We start from the raw sequence: 27979 nt of genomic DNA on the forward strand, positions 1-27979 counted from the left end.
ATGTCTTTCTTAAGAACGGCAGAAAAGAGTTACCCTTTTTGCTCAGTGATTCAGAGGATTGGCTACATGATGTGCGACCCCTAAAAATGGCATTAGATGCATTGATTTGGGAGTCATTTTTTTTGAGATTTAGGGTACTGTGATTATTCTGTAAATATGATGTAATTTTGGAAATTCTGTTTTTCAGTTTCGTTAGCCACCCTTTAAGTGTTCATTAGCCATGTGTGGCTAGTGGTTACCTTATGGGACAAGGCAGAACATTTCCATCACTGCAAAAGGTTCTGTTGAGCAGTATTGGTTTATATTTCTTTTGGGGAATGGGCACATATGAATAGATTATTGAGCTGGGTCAGTCAGTATTTGGAAGGAGAATTCACATCTTCCTTTTAGATTCCAGGCCATGTCCAATGGATTAATTTAATAATTAGTCTTACTAGTATCCTAGTTTTTATGGAATTTATTTACAAAGTGTTATAATTCCATTTGTGTTATGTTAATGTTTAAGCCATGTATTAGTTCATTTTTTCTTTATTTTTTACATTTTATGTATTTATTTGAGAGAGAGAGTGGGGGAGGGGCAGACAGAGAGGGAGAGGCAGAGAATCTCAAGCAGGAGATGCTCTGAGCATAGAGCACAAAGCCCACACGGGATTCGATCTCACAGCCCAGATATCATGACCTGAGCCAAAACCAAGAGTCAGTCGCTTAACTTACTGAGCCAACCCAGGCACTCCTAGTTTATTTTTTAATTAAGCTGTCTCATAGATACCTTTTGTAAGTATTTCTCCCCTCCTCACATTTTTGTAGTTCACCATTTAAATGCTGAAATGCATTGTTTTAGGTGGAAACTGTTTGGGTTATCCATTAATAGGAGTTGTTTGTTCTTTGTGTGTATTTTAAAAATGTAACATAAATTTTAAAAAATGTAACATAGGGGCACCTGGATGGCTAAATTCTTTGGGTGGCCTACTCTTGATTTCGGCTCTGGTCATGATCTCGGAGTCATGGGATTGAGCCCCGCATCGGCCTCCATGCTTGGTGGGGAGTAAGCTTGGAGTTCTTTCTCCCCTTCTCCCTCTGCCCCTCCCCCGGCTCATGCATGCATGCACATACTCTCTACCTCTCTCTAAAATAGATAAATCTTTAAAAAAAGAAAAAGTAAACTGTATTTCTACTATGCTCATTAAAATACAATTTGTTGCTTGTTTTTAAAATTAATGGCTTAAAAACATATATAATTAGATGCTTTTTACCACCCAGTATTTAATGTAATTTCATAGATCGTAAGACTGTGTTAATATGATTTGTATCTTATATTCCTACTTGATGTAAGTGCCCTAAAATTTACATGTTTAAGTGACTCATTGCAGTTTTTCAGCAAGCTTGATATTATAAAGTTTTAAAAAACTCATTATAAAGGAATGCATGCTCCTTAGAAAAATAATGATAAAGTAGCAAAAACAGTCTCACATAATTGTGCCCCATGGGAATGGATTGCCCTATTTTATTTTTTTATTTTTGTTTTTTAGAGAGAAAGAGTGGGAACTCATGAGCAGGAGGGCAGAGAGGGGCAGAGGGAGGGGGGAGAGAGAATCTTAAACAGGTTCCATGCCGAGTGCAGAGCAGCTGTGGGGCTTGATCTCTGGACCCTGAGATCATGACCTGAGCTGAAATCAGGAGTCAGACTCTTAACCTACTGAGCCACCGAGGGACCCTGGATTGCTCTATTTTAAATTGTAAGCCTCTCTGCCCTCATCCTTCATCAACCCTACTACTTATTCTCCCCTACTTCATTTTTAAAATAATATTCATCGCCATTTAATATAGAGATTGACTCATATGAAATCGCCATTTTTGCAGGTCAAAAAGTTCAAATATACCAGTGTTGTCATATGGTCAATTAATATTCTATATTTTAATTACTTATTTTGTTTATTATCTTTTTCCTCCCACTAGAATATAAGCACCTTGAGGGCAGAGATTTTCTTTCCTTCCTTGCTGTGCAGAATAGATACTAAATTCCAGCCTGGGAAGCCATATAAACTTAGAAACCAGAGGCCGGAATCCACCAGGACACAGAGAAGACCAGATAAAGATGGAGGCTGTCAATTGGGGAGAAGGCAAACAGCAAAAAAGAAACAGGATAAGTGTTTGGGACTAGCTTCCAAAAGCTGAGCATCTGTATATAGGTGTGATTTGGAAAGTTCAGATTCCTAAGTTTCTAGTTCATTGACTCTTTCCTATCCCTCCTTTATTTTTTAAATTTTATTTAATTTTTTTAACAGGAGAAAATCAAATTTAATAGCATAAATAGGGGAAGTCCGCACTTGGAAATTCCCTCCCATCCCTCCTTTAAATCACTATTCCTGTGGATAGCCCAGCCTTGCTTTCTGGTTCCTGACATTTGTAAAGCCTTGATTTTCAGTTCTCAAACAAAGAAAGGATATTTATTCATGTCCATTCTACTCTAAACCACCTCATTCCTTTGGAGAAATCTCAGCCCCAAAACATTCTGTTCCTAAGGAGAAACACATATGGGCTTACTTATCAGAGCATGGATACTCTGGAATACTAAGGGTAGAGCAGAATTTCTTTTGAAATACTGGCAAAAACCTCCATTGGGCATTTTTCCTCTTATTGCAGTGAAAATTTGAAATTGCAAGAAGTACAGAACATATATATATATAAAAAGAAGCAGAGTATAAAATAATAACATAAATGGAGGTTGCTGGGCTGAGGAATATACAAGGTACTTTTTTTTTTTTTTTTTTTTGCCTGGGATCTTTGTTACACATAGGTGGCAGGTAGCTGGTTTCTTTAAGCTTTAAGAGCCAGGATGATTTGATACAAAGGTTTTTTTTTTTTTTAGTTTTTGTGAAGAATGTTTTTATTTCATGGTTTCAGTTTATATATAGTCTTGGGGTTGTGTTAGTTAAGGAGCAGGAAGGTGAAAAATTGAATGTACTCTTTATTTTTTTATTTTTTATTTTTTTTAAGATTTCATTTATTTAATTTGAGAGAGAGAGAGAGAGCGAGAAAGAGAGAGCACAAGCAGAGGGAGCGGCAGGCAGAGGGAGAAGGAGAAGCAGGCTCCCTGCTGAGTAGGGAGCCCCAAGTGGTGCTTAATCCCAGGACCCTGAGACCATGACCTGAGCTGAAGGCAGACGTTTAAACGACTGAGCCACCCAGGCGCCCCTGAATATATTCTTTAAAAGCTATTTTTCTTATGAAGCAATTCTAGGGCTGTGGAACTGGTAGAGTTTTTTTATTTGTTTTAAACCAGAGGCAAATTAAGTAAGTCTATGTGTAGCTGGATTCCAGTTGCAGAATGGACTCAGTAATATATATTTTTAGATTGAAATGGAAGGAAAAGTATCATTACATAATATTCCTTCTGAGTGTTCAGTACACAAAATTATCTATAACCAAATTATATAAGTTCAACCTTTGGGTTGTAATTTCTACAGAAGGTAGATAAAGAATATGGAATGTTTACACATGAAAAGCACAGCCAATTCCTGTTTTGTCAAGTGATTTTTAGTTCTTTCATGGGGTCACAGAGTTGTGGAATTTCACTCTTTAGGAGAGAGATATTTAAAAAACCCAAACATATGGCCTGGCCTGGTCAAACTAGTCCCAAGGCCATGTTGGACCTTTTCAGAGATCAGTGACTGGTATTATACTTTATTGTGAAACATTCCTGAGAAAGAGAAAGACTCAATGAAGATGTTTTTATTGTGTATATATATATATATGTGTGTAATTATACACATACTACATATATAATAATATATATATTATGTATATATTATTGGAGCAGTTCTTTTCCTGTAAATCTCTCTCCCATTCTTCAACAAGTGGATAATTAAACTGCCCAGAGTGATGCACAGATATTGAAAAAGTTTCCTTTCAATATCTCCTTGATCCTTTTACAACATGTGACCTGACAAACCACACAACATGTGGGCATACCCATACCCCCACATACCCATCCCCACACACCCCACAAAGAAGCAGATACTCCACATGGATGTGGTTAGTTATTTTAGGATGTGAAACATATAATTAGCAAGAAAGAGCCCATCTTTCATAGCCTGTTTTTGGTAAGGGAGCCTGTGGTACAGTCAAGAGATCTTAGATGATCCTCCTAAATTTTGATTATATTTTACACATTCTCTCCCTCTTCTTATTCCAATAAGAACAAAAATAGTTTCTCTAACTTAGGATCCTTATGTCAGTGTCTTTTTTCCCTATTTCACAGGGAGGGATGGGGAAGGCAGCTAGGGATCAAACATGACAGCTGTCAGCAGATGGGGTTGCCCGTGCCAAATGGGAGGTGGTGTAGAGGTAGGGTTGGGGTGGGGGGAGAGGCCGAAGCAGGAACAAGATCAGACGAGAAGCATCCAAATTCTGTTCAACTGGGTGAGTCCAGTTTTGTCTTCTCTCATTTAGCAGAATCATTTGCCAGTTAGTCACCTCTTGATTGCTTTGTACTATCACTCTTGAATTTGCAGGAAAAGTAGAAATCACAGTGGGCAAAAGATAGGGGGTGACTCCAATTGGAATTGGAATTTAGGTCTGGAAGTCTCATTTCCTTAACTCTGCTCTATTTATAGTGTGGATAAAAATAAGTGATGGGGATTAGATTATAATTAAATGATGATGTTATGTGATGATACTAAATAACATAATATGTCTTTCACTATTATTAATAAATCTGTAATTTAATATCTTACTCTTTCAACTAAACTCATTATGGCAAATATTTGTTTATATGTACATTTAAAGCAAAATTATTCTGTAGAAGATAAATCTGTATTGAATGGTCCCTGCCAATAAGGGTCCTTATCTTCATCTTATAAACGTACCATATATGTATTTAAACATGTGTGCACACACGTTATATGTATGTACACAATGTAGACACACACATACCTGTATACACGCATCCATATGTATGCACATATATGTAAATTTCTAAGCCTCTAGTAAGTGCTAAGAGTTTTTCTAGACTGTGAGGACTTGGTAGAAACAAGGAAGGAATCACCCTACTCTTAGGGAGCTTGTATTCTAGTCAGAAAGACAGTGTTAACAAACAAATTTTACAGGGTGACCGCGCCATTAATAGTAAGTGCCTGGTTTAGAGGTGCGGGTGCTATTTGAGCAGTGGTTGTCAGAGACAGGCTATCTCTGAAGGGATGACGTTTGAACTGAAGGGGCCCCCAGGCAGAGAGAATAGCAAGTGTCAAGGCTGTGAGGCAGGAATGAGCTTAGTATGTTTAAAAGATAGGAAGGTGCCATAAGAGGTTGGAACACGGTAAGTCAAGGTAGTTATTAAATGAGGTTGGAAAGGTAGCAGGACCCAGATCATGTAGGACCTCATAGGCCATAGAAAAGACTTTGGATGATAGTCCAAGCAGAGGCTGCTGGTTTCCCTTACACCGTATTTTGTAGTGTTTACTCCTTTCCCCACTGACTTGTCATCCTGCATTCATCATATTTAGTTACTATATATTTTAGTGTCTTCCCAAAGCAATCTCTTCTGAAGATCTATTCATTAATTATTTGGCCTGTTACCACCATACTATTTATTGTAGCTTTATAAGTGTTTCAATATCTAGCATGGAAAACTCTTTCTTTATTAGTTTTCTTTTGTAAAATTTCTTATATATTTTTGCCTTTTCTAATATGGAAATTTAGAATAATTTCGTCATTCTCCTTTTGGAGTTTTAACTAGACTCTCACTAAACCTATATTTTAATTTGGGAAAAGTACATGTTTTTATAGGCACTGAGTCTTTCCATCCAATACCATTGTGTATTTTTTTCTTTTAAATTTTAGCATCTATGGGATGCCAGGGTGGCTTAGTCAGATAAACATCTGCTTTTGGCTTGGGTCGTGATCCCAGGGTCCTGGGATCGAGTCCCACATTGGGATCCTTACTCAGCGGGAAGCCTGCTTCTCCCTCTGCCTGCCACTCCCCATGCTTGCGCTCTTTCTCTCTCTGACAAATAGATAAATAAAATCTTTAAAAAAAATAAATTTTAGCATTGATTTTGTCTTTCAGTAAAATTAAGTAGTACTTTGGTTTTTATATGAACATTTCATGTGGAACCTTTTCATGGGAATTGTAATTTTTGTTGCTACTGTGGATATTTTTCTATATTTTATAATTTAGTTATTGATGACATAAGGAAAGTCAATGATTTGTGTTGAACTTTATTAATTTCCTTAATAATGCTAGTGGTTTTTCTTTATTTCTGTTGGGTTTTCTAGTTTGACAGTAACATGACTAGAAAATCATGAAAGCTTTCTTTTTTTCTTTCCAAAATGATATTTCGTATTACTGTTGTCCACCTTGATGCTTTTTCTAGAAGTTCCTGAACTCTATTACTTGGTGATAATAGCACTTTTGTCTTGGTTCTTTTGGTAATAGGTGTATCTCTAGTAGTCATTGTTAAGTAGAATGTTGATTATTGATTTTTAAGAGCTAGTGTTTATCATGATAAAGCAATCCCAAATCTTGTTTAATAATTTTTTTAAGGGAATGAGTATTAGATTTTATTGAATCCCTTTCTAGCCATTTTGAGTGAACATATTGATTTTCTTATTTGATAACTGTGTCATGTTGCATAATTCATTGTTGTAGCCCATATGTTGCTGGCCTTTCTAGTTGTAACTACAGAATGGAATTACACCTCCTGTTTTTATCTGAACTATTACAGCACAAGCCTTTGCTGGCTTTTTTGCTCTAAGTTACCTCCATCTCCAAGTGTGTCCCTCAGCTATTTATGAGATTTGTTGTCTGTTACCTTGCCACTTTATTTCTACCTCTGATAGATCCCCTGCAGTGAGCCTCATGAGGGCTGCTTTGCTGGGCACACCAGCGATGGCTGCTCACATTGGCCAGAAGTGGTCACTCCAAGAACCCACAACCCCAACCCCATCCACAGGCCCTTCTTGTGGAGGGTTGGTGCCACCAGTGGGAGGGCACAGACATAGCCTCTGCTCAGGCACAGGCAGAGAAAAGGGCACATTATTTCTTTCTCTGGTCCAAGGCACTTGACGTTCTATTTCAGCATGAAAAGCAGGCCGGGACGTCCATTCTCAGAAAGTGAAATTGGACCCCCTACTCTCAGAGTTATGATCTGACCTGACTGCCATGGCTTGATAGTGTCTTTGCCAAAGTATGGCTTATTCAACTTTAAACAGTATTCCGTGTGTGATGACTATAGCCCAGAACACCAAGTACATTTCCTTGTCACAGTCTTCCCTCCTGCACAAGGTGAAGAATAAATTAGTATTGTACAGCCCTCCTGCATTAGCTCTGGTTCCTAATTTTCCCTGATCCAGTGCTTAGACAAGGATAGACAGTTTTCAGGAATGGGGCCGGCTGAAAAATAGCAAACATGTTGTGGCACAGCTCTGCAATTAACACCTTGAGGAGAGTGTAGTTGCTTTTCTCTGTTGGTTCAAACCTTCCGAAGAGTTCACAGAATGGCAAGGATTTACTGGGGGGGCTCTGCTCCCCCAAAAAGGGAGGATTGCCCAATTACAAATTCTGGTTTTTATTTTAGAATGTGACAGCTGATTTTAAGACAGTTTCTAGTTTCAAATTTTAAGATCCAGTCTCTTTAGATACCCCATTACTAGCTACTAAAATAGATATGCCATTATATTATTAGAATTTTTATATCGGCAATAATGAATGAGATTGTATCAGAGTTAAAAAACTGTATAAAATGAAATTTTTTTTTTTACTTACAGCAAAATTCCTTGAAACATTATATTCTGGACTGTACGACTCACATCTATATTTTTTAGTGTTTAAAAGTCCTTATTTTGATGAGTCCAGCAAACTTTTAAAAGATAGGTCTTTGATAAACAATAATTTCTGATGGATATTGATGTATTCATTTACTTGTTTTTAAGCCAACTTTGGAAGATTATATTTTACCAAAGAATTGTGCACATCATGGAGTGTTTTGAGTTTAATGGGTGTATATTTGTGTGTGCCTTTTAGAAAATAACTTTTAAAATTTCTATTGTACCTATTATATCCTCTTTCACAGTGCTACTTTTATTTGTGCTTATCAGGTATAACCTCAAGTATACAAACTTTTTGGAACATATTTACCACATAAATTAAACAGCATTTTTTTTTTAAAGATTTTATTTATTTATCTGACAGAGAGAGACACAGCGAGGGAGGGAACACAAGCAGGGGGAGTGGGAGAGGGAGAAGCAGGCTTCCCGCCGAGCAGGAAGCCCGATGCGGGGCTCGATTCCAGGACCCTGGGATCATGACCTGAGCCAAAGGCAGACGCTTTACGACTGAGCCACCCAGGCGCCCCAAACAACATGATTTTTTTAAAAAAAGATTTATCCATTTATTTTAGAGAGGAGAGAGAGAGAGAGAGAGAGAGCAGGTGCCCGTGAGTGGGGGGAGGGGCAGAGGGGAAAGGGTGAGAATCCAAGCAGACTCCCCACTGAGCGTGGAGCCCAATGCAGGGATCTGTCTCACTCTGAGATATGACCTGAGCCAAAACCAAGAGTTGGACCCTCAACTGACTGAGCCACCCAGGCGCCCCTAAATGACATGATTTTTAAAAACAATTTTATTGAGGCATTTTTACATGTAATAAAATTCACTCCTTTCAAGTGTACAATTTAAGGATCTTTTTTTTTTTTTTTTTAGTAAGTTTACTGAGTGGTGCAATCATCACCATAAATCAGTTTTTTAAAACACTTTTCAATTCTCCACTAAGATCCCTCATTCTTATGTGAACTTAATCCCCATTCCTGTCTCCAGTGATTGGCGAGGCACAAAAAATTACTTTTTTGTAATTATAAATCTGCCTTTTCTGGACATTTCATATAAAGGGAATCACACAATATGCATTCTTCATTCTGGCTTCTTTTACTTGATATGTTTTGAAGTTCATCTGTGATGTCGCGTGTGTCCACAATTCATTCCTTTTTAGTGCTGAGTATTATTTAATTTATAGATATATCACATTGTGTCTATCCATTCACGTGATGATGGGCACGCAGGTTGTTTTTGGCAATTATGAATAGTGTTGCTATGAACATTCACATAGAAGTCGTGGAAGTCGTTTGTGGATTTAAATTTTCATTTAGTTTTATGTTTAATTGTTTTGAGAAATGCTGAACTGTTTTTCAAAGTGGACTTTTGGTTTTTTAATGGTACAGTAGCAGCTGTTTTTCTATAAGTTCTATTTTGCAAGAGGGGTGGTGTCAGTATAAATAGTTGCTAAGCTTTCTGGTTTTCAGTTCCATATCCATTGCAAGTCTGGAAAGAGATACACTTCTTATGGTTATGAACTTATGCTCTTTGATTCATAATAGAACGCTACCTTTGAAATACATATTGAACTTTTGACACTTTTTAAGGGATAAGATTCTACCATTAGTACTTTATATAGGAACTTTATATAGACCACATATTTATTATACCACAGCTGAATCGTATTTCATTTCTGCTCTTTTGTTCTAAGTTGAAAAATGGTAGTTTTAAACTGTGACTTCTAACACTAGACTTTATAACTTTCTTTCATAGGTGGAAAGTCTCCTGGGCTTAGCCCAGAATCGTTTTGATTGTTAGTTGGACAGACCTTGGCTGCAGAGCCCACAGCAAAGGAGAATGGTTGGGTGGGTGGAGTAAAGGGGGCATTAGATATGCCTGGCCAAGAGCTAGAAAGTGATCCAGTACTAAAGCTGAGACCTCGGAAATTGTTTTGGAGGGGCCATCTGGAAGGAATTCTAGAGACCACAGGAGACAGGACCCCAAGGGCTGGAGCCTTTTAAAGGGTTCAGAAGGCCAAACTTATGGGTGGGGAGAAAGCTGTGCAAAGCTCAAGTTAGTCCTTTTACAAGAATGGATCAGAGCTGAGCAGATGGGGGTCAGATCCCTATACACCTACATATTACTGGTCTATTTAAGCTTTCCGTGTTCTGGTTTGTTTTTAAAAGTACAGCCTTAGTGCAGACTTGTTGTCTTTCATCTGATTGTTTAATATGACCTTGAGATGTTTTTAGCATTACCTGCTCTTTTTAATAGGGGGATCTTGAGATTTCAACACATTTATGAGTATATTATTTAAATTGTAGATAGAATAATCACAGAATTATTCAATATAACCAAGACTATGGCCCTTAGTTTCTCAAGGGAAATAACCATATAAGTACTATTTTTATAGTTAAAATGGTTACTGTATATTTCTCTGTTATAGATTTATGTAATTTGTTTGATATAGTAAATACTTTTAAAGTGCAATAGTGAAACTTATAATAGATGTTTTTGCATAATTGCGTAAAAACTCTTTGGAGTTTTTACAGTGATTTGGAGACACGTTGAAGATTAAATTATCACAGCTCACTGCTATTTTTCTCCCAGTTGCCAAATTATTGAACTCTGCTAAATTATCTAGCAGTGATAGTGGTATATAGTCCAACAACAGAGAACTTTGCAGGCACAACAAATTGGGTTCCCTAGGCATATTTAATATAAATTTAAATTTATGATACAGCTATTAACATGTTGGGTGGACAAAATCTTTGCAAGGTGAAAGACTCAATTTGAGTAAGCAGACACTTGCTCTGTAAGAACAATATTTATTTTATGTAAAGCCTGTATTTTAGGTTGAGGTATAAGGTACGCTTACCCCAGGTGATGCCATCTGCTTAGAACTGGCTTATTGCTCTTGGTCTCTGAAATAGCTTTCTCACAGGTGCAAAAAGTATATATCAATCTGTTATCACTCACTGTGAATATGCATGTATTTTCTCATGCTTCAGCTGTTGGCCTGAGTTTTCAGCCAATGAGATCTGATGTGGAAGGTTGTACTGTACACTTGTGTCCTATGAGATTGACTATAACCATTCTCAGGGAGTGTGGCCATGTAATTCTTTGGCGATTCCTTTATTTAGTCTAAAACTGAATAGTTTTGACCTCCAATAGTGTAGAAGTGATAGTGGTAGGCATGCTATCCTAAGAAACAAAGAAATGTTAATAGCCTGGCTACTGAAAGTTTTACAGAGGCTAAGGCTTTCCTTGGAAACTGGTCGAAGATAAAGATCAGCTTGAACTTACTTCCAGGAAATGGCCCAGAATTGTAGGATAAGTATGCACAGGGAGCAAGGGATGGCCTCATGGTGTGATGATAGGAAGGGGTCATGAATACTTTTGTAGTGTGGTGGCTGGTTGCGGTCATATGATCAGTAGCTGGAAGGAACTATGGGTGCCTGTTATAAAGCTAGGGGATTTGGAGAGAAAGGCCCTGGTGTTAGAAGGTGGAGGAGGGTCCATACTGTATCCTCCAAAGTGAGAAGGCACTTTGAGACTGAAAAATGAAGGAAGCCACTCCATACCATTTACATAGTTTTATTCAGGGTAACTTACTGATGGGGGACATCGGGTGGATGGATGATCCAGGCAGTACACAGCTATTCTCCACCCCTGTTCTCCTCCACGTCCAGACCTTAATCCTGCACAGGCATGAACAAGACGGAGGGCCAAAGATGGAGTCAGTGTTGTCAGCGCTCCCGCAACTGGAGTGCACCTCTGTATGTCCCATGCTGGAATAACCCTGTGCAGGACCTTTGGCTGGGCCAAAGATTAGAAACATGTAGTAGGATACGTATTAGGTTAGTGTGTATGGCAAAGTGTTTACATAGGCATTCCATATTTAAATTCAGGTAATCTTTACATCTTTTGTTTTAAGAAAACCTTATGATGACATACGGTGATCATTAGCTCACATTAACTTCAATTTTATCCAATTCAGGCGTATTGGAGAGGTGAGACCAATAGAAGCACAGGACATAGGCAGTCTCTCTGGAGGTTATTCTCGGTGCTGCCTTGCTCTTCTTCTCCTCTGCTTCTCAGAGGGTCAACAGTTCTTTTTAGCCATGGTTGAAACAGCAGATGGGCCTCTTCAATTCACAAATATACATATCGCTCTCCAGGAGACGTAATAAAATAGGTGTTACAGATAACTTTTTTTTAGTCCTAGCCTAGAGAATTTAGCTTCCCTGATTCTTTTAAAAGAGAAACTGTGGTGCAAAAACAAAAATGGAAGATTCCCCTAAAATAAATCCATTTATTGTATTCTCTCTGCTTATGTCCCGAGGGAAGAAGAATTAGCAAATGAATGATTTTTTTTAAAGATTTTATTTATTTATTTGACAGAGAGAGAGAGAGCACAAGTAGGCAGAGAGGCAGGCAGAGGGAGAGGGAGAAGCAGACTCCCCGCTGAGCAGGGAGCCTGACGCGGGGCTCGATCCCAGGACCCTGGGATCATGACCTGAGCCGAAGGCAGCCGCTTAACCAACTGAGCCACCCAGGCGCCCCAGCAAATGAATGATTAATCCTGCTCTTTGCTTATGCTTTATTACCAGAGTCAAAAGTTAAAAACAGTCAAGCTGTTACACCTTAATCAGATGCATTTCCACATGAGATTTTAAGTTTGGTTCTTTAAGGAGAAGTGTATGATGTAGGATATTTCAGTGAACTTTTATACAATCAGGCTATCATTTATGAGTGGGCTCTTTAATCAAAACATCTTTTGGATAAAAAACAACAGTTATGGGAAGTTTCCATGTCTTATTAAACAGAAACAGATGGAAAGCTTAAGTAACTCATTTTTTTCAGTGCATATATAAAAACACCTAAAGTTGTGGGCACCTGGGTTGTTCAGTCCGTTAAGTGTCTGCCTTTGTCTCAGGTCATGATCCCAGGGTCCTGGGATCGAGTCCTGCATTGGGCTCCCTGCTCAGTGGGGAGTCTCCTTCTCCCTCTGCCACTGCCCCTGCTTGTGCGTGCCCTCTCTCTGACAAATGAATAAATAAAATCTTAAAAAAAAAAACAAAAAATAGGGGCACCTGGGTGGCTCAGTCATTAAGTGTCTGCCTTTGTCTCAGGTCATGATCCCAGGGCTTTGGGATCAAGCCCTGCATCAGGCTCCCTGCTCCGTGGGAAGCCTGCTTCTCCCTTTCCCACTCCCCCCTGCTTGTGTTCCCTCTCTTGCTGCGTATCTCTCTGTCAAATAAATAAATAAAATCTTAAAATGAACTTTATTTAAATCATCATTGTGTTTCATAATCACTCACACATACATGTCATCTTTTCCATATTTGATTTACCCAGGTGTGAAGTAGGTATTTCCACAAGATCTAGAGCTGAGATTATTCCTATCATGTGTAAAACAATTATTCCATTCAATTTTGTGTTTTATGAGCCATTTATTTTATGAAACATGAACAAGGAATCAATATGGTATGCCTCATAATTTATTATTTATTTATTTATATTTAAAAAATTTTTTTAAAATAGGTTCTATGCTCAACATGGGGCTTGAACTTATGACCCTGAGATCAAGAGTCACATGCTCTACTAACTGAGACCAGCTCCCCCTCACAATTTTTTTTTTTTAAAGATTTTTTATTTATTTATTTATTTGAGAGAGAGAGAATGAGAGATAGAGAGCATGAGAGGGAAGAGGTTCAGGGGAAGAAGCAGACTCCCTGCTGAGCAGGGAGCCCGATGCGGGACTCGATCCCGGGACTCCAGGATCGTGACCTGAGCCGAAGGCAGTCGCTTAACCAACTGAGCCACCCAGGCGCCCTCCCCCTCACAATTTTAATTAATTAACTAATTAAGTAATTTTGGTTAAAACTTATTTTTTAGGATTTAAAAAAATTTTTTTAAGTAATCTCTACACCCAACGTAGGTCTTGAACTCATAACCCCGAGATCAAGAATTGCATGCTCTAGTGACTCAGCTAGTCAGGCGCCCCTAAGTTTTTATTTAAATTCCAGTTAGTTAACATACAGTGTAATATTAGTTTTAGCTGTACAATATAGTGATTCAACACTTCCATACATCACTCGGTGTTCTTAACTAATTTTTAATCCTGGCTCGTTTCTGCCAAATGATTAGTTAAAAAAGAAAAAAGAGGAAAAGAAAGAAAAGACAGTTGACATAAAGAATTTAAATTTAACTAAAGTAACATCTATTCTATATCTAGAGGGCCAGTATGGATTGGGCACAATCTTTTAATTAATTTATTTTTTTTAAGATTTATTTATTTATTTTAGAGAGAGAGAGAGAGCATGCGTGGGATCAAGGGAGGGGCAGAGGGAGCAAGAATCTCAAGCAGACTCTGCACTGAGCTCAGAGCCTGATGCGGGGCTCCATCTCACCGTCCTGAGATCATGACCTGAGCTGAAACCATGAGTTGGACACTTAACCGACTGAGCCACCTAGGCGCCCCTGGGCACAATCTTTTAAACAGTTTATATTTATAACATTGTGTGGTGATAATTCTTAATCGTATGTTTGGCCTGGAGCACTCTAAGATCCTGAAATCTCTTCAGAAACAGAACCCAAGTGGCACCTGGGTGCCTCAGTCAGTTAAGCTTTTGGCTTGGACTCAGGTCAAGATGCCAGAGACCCAGCGTCAAGCCCTGAAGTGGGCTCCCTGTTGCTCAGCAGGGAGTCTGCTTCTCACTCTACCCTTCATCCAGCTCATGCTCTCTCTCTCTCAAATAAATAAATAAAATCTTGAAAAAAAAAAAAACAGAACCCAAAAAATCAGACTGTTTTATGTTTAAGTATCAGTGTATTTAAATATAGTATTACTCCTCTTTACATGCTATTCCCTGGTTAATAGAAAACTAATTACATTTATTTTTCTTTGCTGCTATTAATATCATTATCAGAGATAATACATCATTTAAAAAAATGAACTTTCTATTCCAGTGTATCAGTGTTGATTGTTACTTGTATGTGTGACTTGAAGCTTGAAAGTATCAGAAGAGAATTTGTTTTATACTGTTTGCTCATTTATTCACTTATTTATTCATTCACTCATGTGTCCATCCAGCATTTCACTCACTGCGTGCTGGACACTGTTAGATTTTAGGGATAGAGAAATGAGAAGGTTAAGGACCCTGGCCTCAAGAACCTGATAGACGAGGCTGGGTGCAGATGCAGACAGTGATGGACGGTGTATGAAAGGGCATGACACAGGTATGGACAGTGACAATGGTAGTGTGACAGAACTTTATTGAACAGAAGGATATTGTTTGCTGGAGATATTTATTGGTAATTTTTCTACAGACACCAACCCTTGTTGGCTAGTTTCATGTTTTTACATTGTGACTGATTAAAACTTTTACTTACTTTAAGTGCTTTTAAAATATTGAAATATAACACACATACTAGAATAGTCCAAATAACATATATCAGCAATTTAAAAATATTATAAAGAGAATAGCAGTTTAACCACTACCCAGTTATGGAATGTTACCAGTGCTCCCCAAACCTATAGCATACTCTCTCCTTCCCCACCAGTGGAAACAACCACCTTGACTTTTCTGATAATCATTTCAGTGATTTTCTTTATAGTTTTATCACCACTTTATGCATCCCTAAACACAAAGGTACATCTCTCTTTTTAAAAAAATTTGAAAGTAGGATGGACTTGTGGATTTTTATTTATGCAATGTTTACATTCAGTTATAGTTACTGTTCTTTGTGATGCTCAAATTGTCCCAAAGTTGGCTAGTGGGAGCCCTTTCATTTTGGCTCCAATATCCTTTTGATATGACCATAATTTTTAAGGACTCCTTTGCCCCCTGGGACAAGAAGAAAGCTTTCTTGCCTGTGGTACAACCAGGTTCATTTTAACTTTAGAACAGATTTCTCTTTGTTTTTTTTTTAATGGTGACTGGTTTATGGACTGACACTTACCTTCATTTTGCTATTTTGATTGTATGTTATCATCATCTTATTACACAGAAAAGCCAAAGAGTGACAGCTATCACTTATTCTTATTTTTAATCAAATATTGAACCAACACCTGAATCAATGACAAAAGCATTTCAATGGCATGTCTTTGGGGAGGACTGCCTTACACCTAATAATTAAATTAAGCAAAAGAAAGGATCTCAGATATAACTTTTATTTCATAATGTCATGGTAGTTAATCATATGGGGGGGTTGAAGTGATAGGATTTTGAAGAAACATTGGAGTTCTAAGGGACTAAGTTCTTAGTATCCCCAAGGTTGAAATAGTCAATTAAAAAGGAACTACATTTGTTTCCCGACCCAGAGTGGAATTCTTAATGTCTTTTTCTCTTCCAACCAAAAGAGATTTAATTAGAAATCTGTACACCCTAATCAGTTTTAACTCAGATCAGAGAAATGATTTTATTGTTCAGGGTACCTTTGACCATGTGGAGGAAACAGAGACCTATCCAGTGATGGACAGTGCAAGATGATCAAAGCCGTTTCTAGTGCTGTCAACCCAGGGAGAGAATGGACAATCTTGCCCAGAAAGGGTTTCTGCGAAAACTTCACAGAAAAAAAGGAAATTTTTTTCATGAGTTTTAAGCTGTGCAATATTTTGGGAGGACAGGGATTATGTAAAGGAGAGAAAAGGTGGACAATGATATGTTGATGTCAGAGTCCTCTGGGCAGAGTTGCATCCAGCTCAGGGAACTGAGGAGGGCTAGGAGGCCAAACTGCTTTGTTAGATGGGGTTTCACTAAGTGAGATCAGAATTGCTACCCTTAGGGACTTGATCTGATTGGTAATGGAGGACTGTCAGGTTTTTACATGATTGAGTCTGAAAGTCAGTACTATGAAAGAAAACATTGATGATAGTATGGAAATTTCATTAATCATAAAAACAAAAACCCAGTATGTTTTGAGCTAACTCAATAAGTTTTCTTGTAGTAGTGGTTTTGATTTTTAGAATAATTCCTGACTCCCATAGGTCGTATTAGTTTTTAGGTACACCATAGGTGGTGATTTTACTTATTGTGCTATGAAACTGTTTTCCTTTGGCACATTTTGATAATGGATTAGTTAGGATGCTTTGGGCTAAAAGTGGAAGAAAAAAACAGTCAAAGATTTGTATAGTAGAAGATTATCTCACATAACCATAAACCCAAAGGCTGGGCAGCCCCACCCTTGTGGCTCTAGCTTCGCTGCTTTGGAAAAGACAAAAAGACTACCTCACCCTATTTTTCACTGTAGGGAACCAGGAAACCTTTTACTGAAACTTCCAAAGTCTTCTTGGCCAGAATTGGCGTCAAACCTTTTGCTAACCGGTCTTTGGCAAAGGTAAAGGTATCTCTGTGATTAGTTGATACTAATCAGGATCCCCCTGGAGATAGGGTGAGTTCATCTTCCTCCTGCCATGTGGGAGAAGGTAGGATATCTGACCCATTCCGGGTTCTGTTAGCTAGTGGCATACGGGGTAGGTTTTGGAGAGATAGCCAACAGGGTCTGCCGAAGAATTCTTTGTTGAAGGTGACCTTCAAATAATAGATTGCAGTGCTATTGTAATACTTCTGCTGAGTTCATTCCACAGGCTTGCTGAAATGAGAACCCTCCAATCTAAATGCACACCCTTTTATACTTGATCCAAGAGGAGCTCCCTAAAAAAAAAAACAAATAAATATCTTAATCAAATGGAAAAAAAAAAAGTAATACGTCACATGACAGTAAAACCTAGGAATCCTTACTGAATTTTATTCATTGGTTTTGGTAATCCCATGTATATCTTATTATTCAGACCTGAGACCTTGTAATAAATTGCTTTAATTTTTTTCTCATTTTAGTAATTTTTGCCTAAGTAGCTGAATAATCAGATTAGAGGTATTGAATGTCAAGTTGCCCAAGAATAGTTCTAGGCATGCTGTGGAAATTTAGCCCTCTGGCTGCCAGGCTGGGCACCCCGCCTGAGCCAGTAGCTTCCCTCTATAGGAAAGTTACGATGCCTTGGGCCTTTACAGCCTTGCTTTACAGCCCCTTCCACTACCTTACTGGTCACATGCAATATGTCCTGCCCCTGCTGGGTGGTCATCCAGCTACCTTGGTCCTGTTAATCACCTGTTCGCCAACAAATTAGTCCATGATTGTGCGTTGGCTGGTTCTAGTTCCATTCTTGGTCCATGCATGTGACTTTTTAGAGGTGTTCCTGCCTCTGTGGGGTTACTCAAAGGATTGACTCTAAATGTTGGTGTTTCAGGCCAGCTAGGAAGACAGGGAACGATTTTGAGCACTGTGATATCTCTTAAATTTTACTGCACAAAAAGCATGATATGCACAGAAATAGCCCAATTCAAAGGATGGTTAGAGCCCATGAACCCTGATTTACACCACACCTCACTGAGAGATTCCGAACACTCACACGATAATCATTTAGAGGAAGAACAGAAAACCATTTTAATAATGGAAGTTTCTAAGTTTTCTGATATACAATAACATATTAAGAAAACTCTTTTTACAAAAATTATTTGAGTAGTTTTTTATTAACTAAAGTGAATTTCACAGTGAAAATGGTTGTCATTCTTTAGCCAGACTTTGTGGAGATCAAGTATCTCTTGTCACTTGGGTATTTTGGCCCCATTTCTTTCTGCCTCTCGGTATGTGGATCTAACTCATAGCTCTTAAAAAAATATCTTTTTTCTGACTCTGATCCTATTCTGGTTCCTCTTCTAAAGCTTGTGGCTCAGATTGTAGCAGAAAACAAAGCTCAGTAGACGTCACAGAAAATGCCAGTTCTCACTTTGCTATGTACCCTGCGTTTAAAGTGCATAATCACACAAACTTGCTAATTAAAAATTACCATGTGCATAGATAAGTCTTCAGAGCCTAAGTGGGGACATGGTTCTGAAGCAGAAGCAGCCCTTTGGCAGTAGGTTTTTAAAGGCCTTTTAGTTAACTAGTAACACATGGCTATGGAGATGAATACCAGAGGATTTTAGAGAAATAACAGATGTGCATTTATTCCTTCCTCTGCGGAAATGATCTTGGGAATCACAGGGCCTGGATGGAGAGGCTTAGGGTTTTCCCTCACGTACACTGTTGATTGCTACTGGGCAGGATCCAGAAGAGCTCTCCTTTTGATGTCCGAAAGGGCACTTCTCACACAGGTCATAAACTAGCCTGCAAACCCCCCTCCCAAGGACATCTTACCTCCAAGGTTATCCCAGCTACTCGAAATCAGTTTCTGAATTACTGTCTTCCTCATTAACAGTTTTCCGAAGCTGAGTGATCTCAGCTCTCGCTGCATATGACAATTACCTGGGGAGTTTGAAAGACTACCAGTACCTGGGTTCAGTATTCAGTGGCTTCTCAGTGTGGTCCCTGGACCAACAGCATCCACATCATCTAGGAAGTTGTTAGAAAGGAACATTCAGGGTCCTTACCCAGACCTACCGAATCAGAACTTCTGGTGGGTGGGATCCAGGAAACTGTTATTTTAACAAGCCCTCTGGGTGATTTGGATGTACATTCAAGTTTGAGAACCACTGATCCAGTGTTTTTTCCCTCTGACATTCACCTCATGCCATTAATTTTTTCTCATGATCTTGATATAGTCCAGACCCCAGTCCAACCCTGTATTTATGTGCTTCTTACCCCCTTACATATATCCCAAGAGGAACTTTTTTGGTGAAGTTTCTCAGTAATTAAAAACTGTTTCCACTCATATTTTAAAAAAGGTAATGTCTTCTGGATAAATTCTGTTGAAAACTATGACCAGTTTTGTTGTTGCTCTTACTTTTTTTTTTTTTTTTTAACAAGCTTGGCTATTACAAATTAGTTTGAAGAAGACTCCCTACTGGGCTCTGTGTAGCTTGTTCTGACTGAGGTATTATATTGAGCTGGAAAATGGTGATTTGACCACTCAGTCAGTCAATAAACACAATAAACAATGTGTTTATTTTGCAGTAATAGGGACATGACCATGAGACTAAGTTTTTGGGATTTTAGATCTAGGAGTAGACAGGACATTCCAGAAGTCCACGATGTAATAGGAGAGAAAAGGTAGCACAGTGGGAAACCCTGGGTAGCAGATGGGGCTGGTTGGCTGGCTAATAATGTGCTGTGTTTCCTGAAGGACTTGAGGGATCAGTGCACAAGTTTGTATAGAAAACGATTTAACCTATAAATTCTGGAGTAGCAGGTACTCTATATTTATTGTGCCTATTGTGGGTGTTTGATTAAATGGTATGTGTACCAACAAAGAAGCAATATGGTCAAGTGGTTAGCAGCATAGACTTTGTAGCTAGACTGCCTGGGTTTAAAGTCTATGCCATTTACTACTGTGTGGTGTTGGCAAGTCAGTTAACTGCTTAGTGCCTGGGTTTCTCCATCTGTAAAACAGGGATGATAATAGTATTTTCTCTTGGGTGATTGGCAGATTACATGGGTTAATGCATACCAAGATCCCAGAACAATGACTGGCACGTAGAGGTGCTCTGTCAATGTTTAACTATTCTTAGCTAACAGGCACTTTTCTTTTAAAGACTTGCTATGAAGTCAGCTGTCTTGAAAGGACTGGCTAACTTTTAAACTTCAGGATAAAAGGGAGTTAGGAGCTGAGGTTACTGTTGAAGGTTTGTTTGTTTGTTTGTTGTTGTTTTAAAGATTAAATAACAATGGGGTGGCTGAATGGTGCAGTCCATTAAGCATCTGCCTCTTGGTTTCAGCTCAGGGTCCTGAGACTGAGTCGCGTGTCGGCCTCAGTGCTCAGCGCGGAATTTGCTTGAGACTTTTTCTCCCTCTCCCTCTGCCCTTCCCGCCACTGTCTAACTAACTAATGAACCAGATTTTAATGAAAGTTCCAAAGCCTTATTAATATTCATTGACTTGGTTAGCTCACTGAACATATTTAAATAACAGAAAGAGTTCTGAATCCTCATGTACTGTTCTGAAACTCCACAACTCTGAACACAGAAAGGTTTTGTAAATTTGCAGTAACTCATTTGGCATTTAAAACCTCAGTTGAACATACACATATTAGTTTTGTATTGCTGCCTTAACAAATTACCCTAAATGCAGTGGCTTAAAACAGTACAACTTGATTATCTCACAGTTTCCGTGAGTCAGATGTGCAGGTACTGCTCAGCCCACCTGGATCCCCCTGCTCATCCCCACAGGCCTCAGTCAGCATGACATCTGGGCTGTGGTCCTTTCTCAGTGCTCTGGGGAAGCATGTACTTCCAAGTACTTCAGGTTGTTGGCGAAATTCAGTGTTTTGAGATTGTAGAACTAACGTCCCACTTCCTTGCTGGCCAGGAGCCATGGATTGTTCTTCTGGAGGCTGCCCATGTTCCTTGGCTAGCAGCCCCTTCCTCCAGCCGCAGAAGCAGCAATACCAGCCAGGTGCCTCTCAGCCTTTGAATCACTCAGACCTCCTCTTTCTGCCTTAACTTTTCTCTGCCATTGTCTTCTATCACATATCTCTGACCAACTCTTCTGCCTTCCTCTTCTGCCCCTAAGAGCTCCCTCCTGTGATTACACTGTGGCAACCCAGATAATATAGGATAATCTCTCTGTTTTAAAGTCAGCTGATTAGAAACCTTAGTTCCATCTGCAAAGTCTCTTTATGACCTAGATTAGCATTTGATTGTCCAACTGGAGAATGGGAATCTTGGGGGGACATCATGAGAACAGTGCCTGCCCAATGCATTAAATTATTGAATAGTCTTTATTTATCCTTCTTATAGGGTGACTATCATTTGGTGCAGAAATATCAATAAGTTTGACTATAGCTTGCTGTCCTTGATCCTGTTGGGAGAATTAGGCAATATATGCACATTGTTACCTTTCTAAAATTAAAAAAATTTCTCAACTGTAAAACACAGCTGGCCTCAGGGTTGTTGAAGAGATTATGGAGTTATAATAAAAAGTTACTAGTGAAAGATATTTTGAAAAGCGTTTATATTTATATTTTAAAATGTGATGGGATGGTACATATGTAACACTTGGTACTTGAGAACAGGGAAATGAATGTGTTTTTAAGATTCATACTTAAAGGGATTTTCAAGATAAAATCATTATTTTAAAGTTTCAGAAGGAGGCATGAATATTATAGATAAGAAGGAAAAGGGTGGGAGATAATAATGTTTATCATACATTATACTATTTACTTTACATAGCCACACAACATACACACATACATACACACACACGTAATTTAATTTGCTCAGGGTCACATGGCTAGTCAAGTGTGGAACTGGAATTTGAACTTGGTTCTGACTTCAAATCTGCTTTCTCCATTCATCAAAGAAGCATCTATTTGGAAGGAGATCTGGGATTTGAACACTAGCCTTCTGTCCTACCCTGTTAAAATAGTTGTTTTTAATTCATAATTATAGATTTACAAGTGCTTTTTAGAAATGTTTAAAAAAATTTGAAACTTCAGGGCAATTTAGAATGTTTGTCTTATTACCAAAATTAATTTGTATTTAGGGTACCAGTTATATAGGATTACAAATTTCCAGTATTTTAGGATCATTTTATTATTGGTTAAACCTTAAGAGTAGAGTCTCTTGAGTATTTTATTCTTAGATGAATTCTTTATTAAAAATTATTGGCCATAAATTGCCATCTCTCAAAATGATGCTGTTTATCAATTTAACAGTCATTATTGAGTGCTAGAAATAATAATATACTTTTCCAATACTGGAACATTTCATAACATTTGATGTTAAGTTTAGATATCCAGCTTGTTGTACTTTTTCTATAAAATATTCTCTTTTGAAAAGTAAACAGCTCCCCTACTGATTCTCTTAAACTTCTCCTCACTGTTTTGGTCTCTGTTTTCTCTATGTAGTAAAGTGTTGACAGAAAGCAACTGTACAGAGAGATAAAAATATGCATCAATTAGAACAGCAAATCACAGTGTAGTTTTCAAGTGAAGTATTTTAGCTAAGACACAAGAAACACAGCTGTAATAAGTGTCTGAGTAGGAATTTGTTTCAAATTGTTACTAAAATAATCTTATTTTCCGTTTTATGATTGTCCCAGGGGATTAAAAAAACTGGAATAGGCATGCATATTCACGATTGTGCATTACTTTGAAAAATAAGTATCAAACAGACTAAAGATTTTCGTAATGTTTTCATTCTGTCCTGTTATTTTGTTTTTATATCCACAAAGAAAATATTTTAGTGGCATGATTTATTATGATAAAATTTTTAAAATCTTGGCTAAGGACCAACTTTATGACTCAACAAAATAAATTTTATGTTACATAACATGGATTATTTAACAAAAATATTACCTTACAAATGAAGCTTTGAGATAGATGCCTATACTGAGTATGATTATTTGAATATCCATTTAGACTAAAGCTTAGGAAATATTTCTTTCATATTTCTTTCAGTAGGGATAAATACAGTTTTAATTGTGATATTTTGGGAAGTTAAGAAGTGGAATGAGAAGAGAACTAGGTTTTTTTTTTAACCTTGGTCTTGAGGAAGGTTACTCACCATCTCTTCTGTTTGCCATTTGTTATTTGTCTTTGTTTTATAGACAAAATTCCAGGTCAGGTGGTACAATTGTATTATCTTGGAATTGCTTCTGTCATTTTTGGGCTCAGAAAAATTGATGGTTAGATTTTATGTGGTATAATCCAAAGAAGATACTTTATTTTTATTTTTTTTAATTTTATTTTATTTAAATTCAGTTAGTTAACACATAGTGTATTATTAGTTTCAGTTAGAGTTCAGTGATTCATCAGATGCTAAAGAAGACACTTTATATTCTGGGTCCTATCTTTCAGCCAGAAGGTATAGAAACGTATGCATGAAAGACATTGAAAACTCAAAGGCTAAGATGTTTGGGAATAAATAATTTTCTCTTGTTTAGAGATCCAGTATTTCCCTGTGCCTTTAGACAGGGGACCAAGGCTCTCTGATTTCCTGATTTTATAGGCTTGTGTTTATACCTGGGGAGTCTGCTGCTCAGTCCAAAGCCATGGGCGGGGTTTGAGGAGGTAGCATTTTGAGTTTTAATGGTAGAATTGACATGTGGTACACTATGTGCTGCCGCTTAGTAACCTTGTGTTTTCAAGGCCAGGCTTTTGGTATAGAAGACAGTGATCAGTTCCCCATTGTTCCCCTGTGTGGCCTAACAATGTCTGCGATTCTCTTAATTACCAACAGGTGAGTCTTCTAGGCTCTAACACTTAGGTGAAGATCTAGCAAGGTAAAACAAGCAGGAGCAAATGCATTGGAAGTGTCTGTAGTTATATTTGTAGAAAAGTAAAAATTACGGCAGAGCAGGGACTCAGAAGATCCGGGTTTGAGCTGTAGCTCTGTAATGTACTAGTTATGTCACTTCGGCTATGCTGTATAATCTCTCTGGAGGTCAGTTTCCTTAAAATGATGAGTGTTCTTGTTCTGCTTGATCTGGGAGCGTTTTTGTGAAGAGCTTATGCTACAAACGTTGCCACCTTATCAAATATGATGTGTATCAGTTGGGAATCTTTCATTTGCAAATGACAAAAATTTAAGTCAACTCTGCAAAGGAAAAAGGGATTTACTGAAGACCAAGGGCAGGCCTGGATTTGTCTCAGGGCTTGCTTGCTGGACATCTCAGCTCTGCTCCTCTCCATGTTGAGTTTCTAACCCAGCGTTATTTCTCTGGCATGGTAGATGATGTGCCTTCAAGTTCAGTCCAGTAGGGAGGACTGCCTGCCTCTATCCCAGTGAGTCTCACTGTCTTTCACCAGCTTTAATTGAGTCACATGCCCATCTCTGAACGAGGGCACCATAACCAGGAAATAGGACGTATCCAGTAGCTGAGGCCAGTCTGGACCTACCCCTGGAGCGGGGAGTGGAATTGATCTCTCTCAAAGCACATGGCCCCAATGTAGGGAGGGTGGAGGATTCCAGGGCATGCTTACCAAATTCAGGGTATACTGTGTCAGGAGAACAACTTGCCACTGAACAAGATACTGTTATTTTCTTCTCTATGAGAAGAATATTTAATGGCTTGAAAATTAAGAAAGAATTGATGAGTGTTCATAAAAGTCAAGAACAAACCAGATTTCAAAGGGAACTTTTCTGTAATGAACCAGAGAGGAAAAAAGACCAGAAATGTATTGAGGACAGAGAAGTACAATGATATGGGTGAGGGAGAACCCCCTCCTTTAATGCAGCTTGGATGAGAAGCATCATACCTAGTGAGAATGGCCCTCCATCCTATTGGATGGCCATTTTATGAGACTGTTTTTACTTCCTTCTTGATCCTAACCCAAGAAACAATTCAGTTTTAAAGAGGTTGGGGGGCGCCTGGGTGGCTCAGTTGGTTAAGCGACTGCCTTCGGCTCAGGTCATGATCCTGGAGTCCCGGGATCGAGTCCCGCATCAGGCTCCCTGCTCAGCGGGGAGTCTGCTTCTCCCTCTGACCCTCTTCCCTCTCGTGCTCTCTATCTCTCATTCTCTCTCTCTCAAATAAATAAATAAAATCTTAAAAAAAAAATGCTTAAAGAGGTTGGGCTCAGCCCAAAGGAATAGGGTTAGGAGAAGCTTATCCTTGGCTGAAATAAGAGGAGGATGTAATTTGTGAAGTGTTGGAACCTTTAGTTAGAACAACCAATCCTTTGTCAGAAGTGTACACGTTATTGCCAGAAAAGTAGCTGCACAAATTGTAAAATTGATGCTGATTTTCAGTGACTCAGTGGGGTCAAAATGAAAAGAGGTGAAACAGGAAAAATTATGAAAACTCAAACAAAATTTTGTTGGGGAAAGGCAGACAGCTGCAGGAGGCATGTTGTGGAGAACGGGGAGTCTTCAACAATCTGGAATAAACAAATTCAAGGAGACTTCAAGAGACAGAAAGTTCAACAACTATTAACTCAGGAAGGAAATCGACCATTTAAAATGGTCTTCTTTTTTCCAGAAACTTTATATTCATTATCTCATTTAAACCTCATGATAATTCTTTTTTATATATGGAGAAACTCAAGCTCAGAAAAGTTAAATAACTTGTCCAAGGATCTACAGCTGCTTAGTATTAGAGGTGGGGCAATTAGATGGATGGGTGGTGGTCCTGCTGAGACTCAAGTATTATGTACAGCTTGTTAGGAGTTAGAACGGACTGTATTCATTTACGTTGTTCCCTCAGATTAGATATATCCTGAGAGTCACTTTAAAAATCTTTCCAAAAAGACAGAGTGGCATGCCCAGTTAACTAAGGTATTACAAAATATTTGGCTATTTCAAATTTGGGAAGTGAATAGAGGACAGAATATAGTCTCCACACGTAGAGAAATCTTGTTCTTTAAGAAAAGGGAACTCTGAGCCAAAAGATAACTATTGTTGTTTCTGGAGATGATTTTCAGTGTTCCTAAGAAAAGTTACTATGATCAGAGAAGTTTGGGAAATGCTCTGCCTTATGTCCACCTGTTGAATTCATATGTAGATTAAGTGTGTAGCACCTGGGAAGTCACTCTTGCTCTGGGGAGTCTCAAGGGAGCACTGAGGAACAAAATGGACTTGTTACTGGTTGCTTGCTCCTAGCACACAGGCAGACACAAGGTCTGAGTTAGAACAGTTAAGAGTCTAGAAAGAAATTTATTAAAAAAAGACTTGAAAACCTGAATGAATCTTTATTTAAGGGGGAATTCCAGCAGCTGGGGCTTTTTAGCGGATTTGAAGGCCTGGGAGGCGGACTTCTCTTCCTGAGAATGCTGCTGTGTAGCCTGCCCTGAGAAGCCTCTTTACACGTGGAGACCCGGAGTCTTTTTCCTATACTTTTCTGATTGTCTGTCAGCTCGGTGACAAATAGCCACATGGTACAGGCTCTGAGAAGCCCGGAGGTAAAGAAACTTGCTTAACTCAGCTTTTCTCAAACTTCCTTGATCACGTATGTGTGTGCGTGTGTGTGTGTGTGAAAACACCTATTAATATTTTCTTGATCACAGTTAAGGGAATAAAGACCCAAGGTATGACTAGGGTCAAATTATGAGCTTTGATGCCTGAAGCACTGAAGGACAGTGGCCTTGTGAAATGTAATTTAAAATAAAAACACTGAGGGGCGCTTAGGGTGGCTCAGTGGGTTAAGCATCCAACTCTTGATTGCAGCTCAGGTCTCAATCTCCGGATTGTGAGTTTGAGCCCCATGTTCGGCTCCACGGTGGGTGTGGAGCCTACTTAAAATTAAAAAAAAAAAAAGAAAAAAAGACAAACCCAAAATAAAAACACCAAGCTATAAAATAAGTTAAGGAAATCCCACACAATTCTAGTTTTCTAAATGATGAAAGCATTTACCACTTACTGCATGCCAAGTGAGCACTTCACATACATAAATGTGTTCAAAACTCACCACAGTCCACTGAGGCACAGAGAGATTAAGTAAATTGCATAATGCCACCTATGGAGTTTGTGGTAGAACTGAGATTCAAAATGAGGCAGTTTGGTGCCAGCATTTGTGCTCTTAAACAATGAAATTCTGCCTCTTGGATTAATAACTTGGATGCTTTTTAGTTAAAAAATCTTTTTTTATCATTTTTTTTTTGTTGGGGAAGGTCTTGATTTTTTAGAGCCCTAAGCACCAGTGTAGTTTGACTTTTGGATACCCCAACACTGAATGTGAGAATTTTATGCTATATTACTATAAAACAATAATTGTATCCTCTGTTCACCTACTCACTTCCTATTAAATTTATATATTATAAGGATAGGAGACTGCCTGAGCCAGTGGCCAGGTTGGTGAAGTAAGGGAAGGGAATCAGCATGTTCTAAGGAAATGTCAGTGCAGAAAATCACTCTGGTGAGAAAGCCAAATCTATATTTGGGTAGGTCATTCCCATCTTCAATGAAAGTCCTTAACCAAGAGGGTACAGTTCAAGGCTTTGGGGATTGTGATAGTGGGCTCAGATTGAATGAGAATTTGATGTTAGCCAGGAAGTTGTTGATGACCATGTGTCAAGGAGACTGGGCATGGAGGAAGGAGATGGGAAGAGAGCAACTCTTTAACCTACAGGAATACGCTGTGGCCATCTTCTTGATATCAGAGCCTGGGGAGGTGGGGGGCATTTGGGGCCTTGCAGGGGTGGTAGAAGTCTGCAGGTGTCTGAATAAGCAGACAGTTCCTGTTGAGAAGGCAGATTTGGAGGCTATGGGCCCAGTGCTGTTACCATCACTA

At 38.6% G+C, this 27979-nt stretch overlaps 1 protein-coding gene across 18 annotated transcripts in view; it reads left to right on the forward strand.

Moving 5' to 3' along the window:
- Positions 1 to 27979, forward strand: part of ADAM22 (ADAM metallopeptidase domain 22) — a 213146-nt gene that overhangs the window by 34913 nt on the left and 150254 nt on the right. The window lies entirely within an intron of this gene.

Source organism: Callorhinus ursinus, unplaced genomic scaffold (genome assembly GCF_003265705.2).
Source record: "Callorhinus ursinus isolate GAN/ISIS: 27379988/994484 unplaced genomic scaffold, GSC_fseal_2.0 scaffold12, whole genome shotgun sequence".
NCBI lineage: Eukaryota > Metazoa > Chordata > Mammalia > Carnivora > Otariidae > Callorhinus > Callorhinus ursinus.